Raw genomic sequence first — 9,207 nt, forward strand, 5'->3', positions numbered from 1 at the left:
TGTTTTCATTCTGTAATTTATTCTTGAATTTATTCCTCATGCTTTATTTAAAAATTTTAGTTTTTGCTTTCAAAACGTACTTGTGATACATACAGGAGTTTTAATATGTGGGGATCAATATTTTCTCCTGAAAAACATGCCTTTAATTTTATAGAAGTCAATAGACTATTATGATTTGCTACAAAGAAATTCGCTTTGTAGGCAACTTCTTTAAAAACATAACTTTATTTTATTTCTTTTTTTTTTGCAAAATGCCACACCTAGTCAGACAGAGAGAAGAAAAAGAGCAAAGATAAAAATTCATTTTCATGCACTGTGAACTCTCTGATGGGTGGTCCCTTGTCTCCTGGCCATTTTCTCCTATCACTACATTTCTAAGACTCCAAATGGGGAATTATAATTCTGGAAGGTGATGGACTGAGCTGAACTGCAGTGATGCTGAGGCAGCCAGTTTACTACTGTATTTCAAAGGCAACCATCCCAAACTGATGCCAGCAGAGATTCATTTTTATCTGAATAACACAGAACTGGAGATGAATAAAATGATAGCCGTGCAAGTGCTATTCTGAACTACCATGTAAATAAGTAGTTTACACCCAGACATAGGGATAAACACAGGAACATGTCAAATCCCATTATAGTATTAATGTAGTCTCCCTGAGTATGGGGTGAAATAATTTATATAAATGTTTATGGAGGAAGAGAAAAATCACTGAACACAAACTTTCAGCAATTTATCATCTGACAATACAGTGCTCCACAATAAATGCTTACAATACCTGATTCTTCTTGCAACGTCTCACCCGATTCCTTTATTTGAGCAACTAGACAATCTAACGACCTGCTCGTTTCATCAGATTGTGGTGGAACTGACCTCATTCAGCACAACCAATTGTTCATAATTGGGTTTTGTGAACTGTGCTCAGTGTTAGGTGCTTTCTATTGAAAATGTCTTCGTGAGTCCTTGCAAGCCCTATCCATTTCAGCTTTTCATTTCTTCCAGTAAAGTGGTCACGTTCAAGAGCCTCAGAATCTTTACAATGGATGGAGTACTGCCGTTGTCATGTATGAGAACACGTCTCCCCTCTGGATGAGCTCCTGTCTGCTCTGAGATGCAGAGGTTAAAACGGTTTCCCCAGCTAGGGATTAGTGTGCCTGCGTTTAATTCACATCTGAAAATTCAGTTACTATTTAAAGCAGTTGATCTTATTCCACTCCGTGGTCAAATTCTCACCCTTCTACTGTGAAATAAGGAAAAATAAGATTGACATAGTGAGGTTTTAATAAATCTGAGTTATTTTGTTTTAATTCTGAGATTCTACTTTTTGGTATCATTTGTATGAAATGATGAGGCTAATAGATGGTTTTGTTTCGAAATTGATTTCAAAGTTGCTACTTGGATAAATTAAGGATTGACAACTATATGTCACCTCCATAATTATTTAAACTTGGCTGGTCTAGAAAATCCAAAGGACTGAGAACAATTATCAAAAGTTGTATTCAAAAATGTGTTGATAATATTAGTTATTCTTTGGATGAAAAAACAAAAGTCTTCTAATAGAAGTCCCCCAGCAGAGTTAAAGGACTACATTTCACAGATAAACCTCAGATTGAGTAAATGTCTAATTGTAAAAGGCAGAAGGATAAAAATTATTGGAAAAAATAAATAAGAAAATATTATCATCAGGCTGGAAAAAAACTAAGCAAAGTAGGAACACCAGAAGCCATAATGGGGAAAAAAATTGTGAAAGAATAGACTTGACTCTGAGGGTCCCAGTTCCCAGAGTATTCATTATCCAATTCCTTTCAGTTTCAGCAGAAATCTAAGTTGTCATAACATAAAAATACCCACTAGTAAATATTAACCCCTCTACTTCTATGACTAACACTAATATCCATTCCCACATATTATGTCATTAAGTTAATGATCGTCTGATGTTGCAAACAATGAATAAACATTGCGATTTAAATTCAGTATAAATTGATTGCTAAGTGAAATTAAAAATCTTATAAATGTTTCAGGATGTCATGAAGTTGATTATAGTGATGTTGGAAAATTGTTTGAGTCATAAACAAAGTCACTGATAAATGAAGATCCAGAAAAGTTGGATCAGTTGACAACTGCTATACAGGTCCTTAGACAAAAGCCTTCAAATATTTTTGCAAAATAGGTCATAATGATCATACTGGGAAAGCAATTATGTGGTGTGGGCTTCTTTTTTTTTTTTTTTTTTTTTTGAGACAGAGTCTGCCTTTGTTGCCCTGGCTAGAGTGCCGTGGCATCAGCTTAGCTCACAGCAATCTCAAACTCCTGGGCTCAAGCAATCCTCCTGCCTCAGCCTCCCAAGTAGCTGGGACTACAGGCACGCGCCACCATGCCTGGCTAATTTTTTCTCTATATATATTTTTAGTTGTCCAGATAATTTCTTTCTATTTTTAGTAGAGACGGAGTCTCCCTCTTGCTCAGGCTGGTCTCGAACTCCTGACCTTGAGCCATCCACCGGCCTTGGCCTCCCAGAGTGCTAGGATTACAGGCATGAGCCACCACGCCCGGCCTAGTGTGGGCTTCTTAAAGAGCTATAATACAAATTTGACCTACACCCTACCTAATTTGATAAATTATTTTGTCAAAATAAAATAATTGCCCTTGATGTTTTAAGAATTAGCCAATTTTTAGAAATAAAATAAAATAAAATCAACTTAATTTCTTGTTTTCATTGTATTTTAAAGGTGGAGACTAAATCCATTTATAAATATGTTTATTATGGTATTTTGATCCATTTTTAAAGCAGACTCACTTAAAACAGACTTCTATCAATTCTCCTTGGATAATTGAGACGACCTGTTTATAAACACACACACACACTCTCTCACACACCCAGGGGAGAGAGGGAAAGTAAACAAAAACTGGGGAAAAGTATTTGCAACACCCCCTATTGATAAAAGTTTATTATCTTCAATATACAAAGAACATCTACAAATTAACATGTAAAAGATAAATACCCAGTACAAATACTAATGAAGATTATGAATTCAGAGACAATTCTCAGCAGAAGAAATATAAATGACCAAAAAAGCAATGAAGAGATGACCAACTTCACTAGTAATCAAAGGAAAGTAAATTAAAGTAGTAAGCTAACAGTTTTACCCATCAAATTGGCATATATGTATATTATAAAATATATATTACATATTTCATTTTACATATATATACTTTTTTTAAAAAAGAAACAGGGTCTTACTCTGTCACCGAGGCTAGAGTGCAGTGACATAATCATAGCTCACTGTAACCTTGAACTTTTGGGTTCGAACAGTCCTCCCACCTCAGCCTCCCAAAGCACTGGGATCACAGGTATCAGCCACTGTGCCTGGCTAATATATATTTTTAAATATATATATTTGCCAGTTTGATGGGTGGATAATCTGATATATATCCAGTTTTGGTAAGAGTGTAAAGAAGTAGATGTTCTTATTGGAGTGTAAATTAAGTACCTTTTTGCTAAGTAATTTGTAATCTACATTAAAATCTAAAATAAGCATTTCCCTTGACCTAACATTTCCATGTCTGGGAATCTATTTTGTAGAATACTAGAAAGGATACATAAAAATATACCATTGCAGAGGCAAATAAGAGCACTTAGTGAAAAATTTCAATAAATCGTGGTGCATTCATACAATGGAATAACAAGCAATCATTAAGAAAATGTAATCTGAAAAAAAAATCTAAAATATAATATTAAGTGAAAAAAGCAGGAGCAAATGAATGTATTCAATATCATTCCACTCTTATAAATATACATTTGGCACAAACACATACACACATACACATCCATGCATGTCTGTTTTTTAAAATCATGTGTTATATCCATTAATTCTTATCAGTGATTATCTTTGGGAGGTAGTATTAATGGGAAAGCGGTGGAGCAATGAGTGAGTTTTTGTGTGTGTTTTCAGTGTTTTTAAATACAAATAAATAAATAATGCCAGTAGCAAGAAAAAAAAAAGTCCTAGGTGCTTATTCGAGGTGGCAGACGATGTCCAACTTGAGTACCGTGACTGAGAATGCACTTATGGCCAAGATGCTCAAGCAAGCACACCTGAACACATGCTCTCACACTAATTCAAGCCCCTTCACCTGGGACCCAGGGGACCCACAAAGGTCTGTGCATAGAATCCAGGGGGGTCTGTAAACTTGGATAGATGGAGAAAAAATTACATCTGCATTTTTATTAACCTTTAATTGAAATTTGGCAGTTTCTTAAACTGACAATGCAGGCAATAAGCTCCAAAAGTGTATACAGTACCTGTGACTTTGCCACCAATAGAAATCACAGATGTTTTCATATCTTATTACAATTGTTACAGACATCTCAAAGTATTGTTTATAAACTCCTCTACTCTCAGAATAACAGTCATTTGAGAGCTTCCACTTGAGCTTGCTCTTCAACACAGTAATAAAGAAGCATGTCTATTACTATATCACGACTTTGAAGTTTTTAAGTATTTCAGTAACCGTATATCAGTATAATTGTCTTTCTCTGTAATCCTCTTTTTTAAAAAAGTTTTATGCATTTAAACATTATTTAGAAAAGGAGTCCATAGGATTCACTGGACCACCCAGAGGGGTAATGGCACAAATATAACAAGGTTAAAAACCACTTTAAGTCTTACTGGGCTTTTGGAGAAAGACATTGGAATGTAGTAAACATGATGCTAGATTGTAATTTAGAGGTTTGCAGCTTACTCTTCTCATCCTGACTGAAAACGGACTTGAAGCTTTCTGAAACCTGCTCTGCACCCAGCACCTTCCAGGTACTGAGAGCATGATGTTCAATAGGAAGACAAGATTCTTGCCCCCATGGCACTTAAATCTCGAGGGATGTGTAGCAGGAAGGGAGATAGATAAATAATGACAGCTAGAAGTAAGTTCTATGAAGAAAATGAAAGGCAGATGGTTTCTAAGAGCATCAGGAAGGCATTGGGTGTCTTGAGCAGGGTGGAAAATTGATTATAGGAGATGAGATAATGGCGGTTTAGAATATAGGAATGGAGAAATGGAAATAAAGTAGAAGAAATGAGCTATGTTTGACTGCTGATCTAGTTTTCTCATTCCATTTAAGGAATAGAACATTCATTCTAGAGATTCTAAAACCTATCCCCCCTCAAATCACTAGTATGTTCTATAGATTTGAATACATGTTACCTAAACAATTCCATTAAAACATGAATCAAACTAGCTTTTGGCATGATATAGAGAGCCAACAGTATGGTCGGATAGAAGCTTAGGCTGATAGTTGGAAGTCCTGTAGAAGATTAGAACCAATTTTTTTTATGCAGATACAAGGAAAATAAAATCAGATTCTGTGAAAAGAACATGTTGATAGTGCATGTCATTCCAAACTGCCAGAAAAAATTAGGAATCATATCATATTCAGAAGATTAAGGACAAAATCTCGCAGGACAGAGCAGTGTTTTCAGCAAGAGACATGCATGATCACACTTGCGAGATGGAAGCCTGCTAGTTGGTTCCTAGCAACACTGAGTTGCTTTCATAACCAGAAGCCTCTCAGCTCAATGACACGCAGCTCTCATCAGCCACAGCTGTGTGATTATTGTTAGAGCCTGGAGGCCTCGATAGCTTTGGCATAGAGCCTTATGTAACAATAGTGCTGGAAGTATCTACCAGGGACGTGATACGTCACACTTATGCTGCTGCTTCTGTTGTTGCTATTGTCATTATTATAGCCACCATTTATTGAGCACGTACTCTGTGCCCTGCAGTTTATTAGGAACTTTATGTATATTAAGTTATTTAATCTTCAATAAGCCCATTGCATGATGAGTTCAAAGAGTTTAAGCATCTAGCCCAGCACTGTCCATCAGAACGATCTACAATGATGGAATGTTCTATATCTGCAGTGCCCAATATGGTAACCACTTAGCCATATAAGTTATTGAGCTCCCAACTTGTGGTGAGAGCAAATGAAATTTTATTTACTCTTAGTTTATATAAATATAAGTTTAAATAGCCACATGTGGCTAGTAGCTACCATGTTGGTAAAACAGCATAGCACAGGCCTAAGGATTCAATCCCAGGATTATTTGGCTCCAAAATCAAGCTTTAAAGATTAGTACTAGTTGGGGCACCCTAAATATGTTACCATGTTTGCATAATGAGAGCTTTCCAGCTAGCGCTTACAACTACTTGCTTATCTATGAGCCTAGGAGAGCACTGAATGCTGGTGCCTTGAGTAATCTGCCACTGCAAGTCCTATCTGCACAGGCAATGCTAGCTACTATGAACATTTGGTAATAGAACTCCCTGCTTATACCCATTAACCTAACCAAATGTGGAGGGAAGAAACAAAACTAATAGAAAAACTACTGGTGTTAGATATTTTCTATTTGTCTCTCCAGATCTACTCTCCATTGTTCTCTACTCTGTTCTGGTTTTAAGGAGTTGACAATCTATGGACTACTTCTTTGCCCCCTGGCTTCTGGTTGAGTGCAGCCAATGGAAGGCTCTGGTTGGAACTTGGAGGGTGAGAAGAGAAAGAGCTTCAGGTCTTCATTCCTCCAGCTCTTTGCCTGCTGGGCAGCGGCTTAGCAATGACTACCTAATTCTGTCTGAGAGCACAGCTCCCAGTGAATGGCTCTCTCCCCCAGCTGCAGGTCTCCAGGTACAGTTCCCCTCCGTCTTTAGCCAGAACTAGTAACAGCTTCCCACTGTTACCATCCCTGAGGTGCTTCACTGACTATCGGTTTCCCTTAACCCTGCTCACACTTTTGTATGTGATTCCTTAACTATTAATAACTAAACTCTCTTCTCCCACACTCTTCAGATGTGCCATTTGTTTCTTGCTGGGAACTCTGATGGATACACTATTTGATGATTTAAAGAGTAAGAATTATTAGCTCACTTATGAGCTAGTAATAAAGAAAAGATAGGGTATTTCATAATGTGGCTATCACATATTCTCAGCTACAAAAAAAATGCAGCACATTGCAAATTATACGCTGCAGTTTCTCAAATAATGTTCTTTGGTTCAATGTCATTTTGTTATAATATTGATGAGGGGAAAAAAAAATAAATTCCTGGCCAGGGCCACTGTCTGTGTAGAGTTTGCATGTTTTCCCAATATCTGTGTGAGTTTTCTCCGGGTAATCTGGTTTCCCCCAACATCCCAAAGATGTGCATGTTTAGTGAATTGCATGTCTAAGCGGTCCCAGCCTGAGTGAGTGGGTGTGTGAGTGCGCTCTGAGATGGAATGGTAGCCTGTCCAGGGTTGGCTCCAGCCACCTGCAACCCTGAACTAGAATAAGTTGGTTGGAAAATGAATGCATGAATTAATACCAATTATTTTGTTTATTTCAATTTTTAATACTAAAAGTTTTGTTTGTCTTTATTTAGAAGTTTGGTAATGTTTCTGTGACCAGAAATACACCGTAGAACCTTAACCTTAACTCTAGTTTGTATCAATCAACCTATGGTAAAATTGGTTTCATTATACATGTTTTGCTTGAAGTTGCAGTTTCCAAGAATCTATTGATAATGACATTAAATGAGGACTTACTGTATATAAGAGCTTTGCCAAGAAACAATATCTGATGGCCTGGACTTTATTTTGATATTAAAAGGGTCCAAAGAGGCCCGCCTGCAGGTGTCTGTCGCCAGACCCCGACCATGCCCGCCGACCTCAGTGGCACCTGGAACCTGCTCTGCAGCGACAACTTCGAGGGCTACATGCTGGCCCTAGATATTGACTTTGCCACTCGTAAGATAGCCAAGATGCTGAAGCCACAGAAAGTAATTTAGCAGAATGGCAATTCTTTTACCATCCACACGTACAGCAGCCTAAGGAACTACCTTGTTAAATTTAAAGTTGGAGAAGAATTTGATGAAGATAACAAAGGCCTGGATAACAGAAAATGTAAGAGCTTGGTCATTTGGGATAATGACAGACTCACCTGTGTCCAGAAGGGGGAAAAGCAGAACAGAGGCTGGACCCACTGGATCGAAGGGGACAAGCTCCATCTGGAGATGTTCTGTGAAGGCCAAGTGTGCAAACAGACGTTCCAGGGAGCCTGATCCGTACCCAACAGCGGAGCCCACTTCTGGCTGCAGCTTAATGCTGACTCACATCGCAGAATGAACAGGTGTTAATCCACCCCAGTTTGGTGATGGGGGCCTTGTGGCTGGAGGGATGTCACACGATGTGTCCCAGAAGTCATCTGCATTGTGGGGAAGCTGCTCAGCTCCAATAAACCTGTCCAAATGACAAAAAAATAAAAAATAAAAAATAAAAGGGTCCAAAGAAAATATATGAGCAGGGATATTCATTGTAGCATTATTTTATATATTAAAAAATTAGAGCAATATCATATGTCTATCAAAAGACCAATGGTTAGTTTACAGTACTTGTTCCCTAAGGAAAAAGTGTGTAGTTATTAAAAAGAATGAAGAATATCTTTGAGTACCAAAATGGAAAGATATCTATGACACACTTTTGAGTGGACAAAAAATAGCTCTCAAACTATATGTGTAATGTATTCCAATAAGTCTAAAAATAAATGTGAATTCATTTTTTCAACAAATTTATATTGAGTATCTGAGTATCTACCATGTGTCAGGCATTTTTCTAAGCTCAGGGGATTCAGCAGGAGTAAAACAGTTCAAAAATCCCTGCCTGAGCCAGGTGCAGTGGCATGCACCTGTAATCCCAACTACTAGGAGGCTGAGGCAAGAGGATCACTTGAGCCCAGGAGTTCAAGGCTGCAGTCAGCTATGATCACAGCACTGCATTCCAGCCTAGGTGACAGAGCAAGATGCTATCTCAATAAAATAAAATAAATAAAAAATTCCTGCCTAATGGAGCTTGTAATCCATTGAGGGGAAATAGATAATAAATGGATTTAGTCAAACTCATAGTATGTTAAGAGGTGAAATATGCAGAGAAAGGGACAAGGACTGTTGGACAGAGGGGTACAGTGTTGAACAGGATAGCCAGGGAAAGCCTCACTGAGAAGGTGACACTTGAGTGATTCCTGAAGGAAGTATGTGGGGGAACCACACATATATCTGGAGAAAGAACGTTCCAGGCAGAGGGATTAGAAAGTGCAAAGGCCCTGAGGCTGAAGTATGCCTGACATATTGGAGGAACCAAAAAGAGGGGAAACTCTTAACAGTAATTACTCCTGGAGAATGAG

At 37.8% G+C, this 9,207-nt stretch overlaps 1 pseudogene; it reads left to right on the plus strand.

The window, feature by feature from the left end:
• Positions 1 to 7,684: 7,684 nt before the first annotated feature.
• Positions 7,685 to 8,089, plus strand: LOC105826086 (annotated as a pseudogene).
• The last annotated feature ends 1,118 nt before the right edge of the window (positions 8,090 to 9,207 follow it).

This window comes from Propithecus coquereli, unplaced genomic scaffold (genome assembly GCF_000956105.1).
Source record: "Propithecus coquereli isolate 6110/MARCELLA unplaced genomic scaffold, Pcoq_1.0 Scaffold85, whole genome shotgun sequence".
In the NCBI taxonomy this organism is placed as follows: Eukaryota; Metazoa; Chordata; class Mammalia; order Primates; family Indriidae; genus Propithecus; species Propithecus coquereli.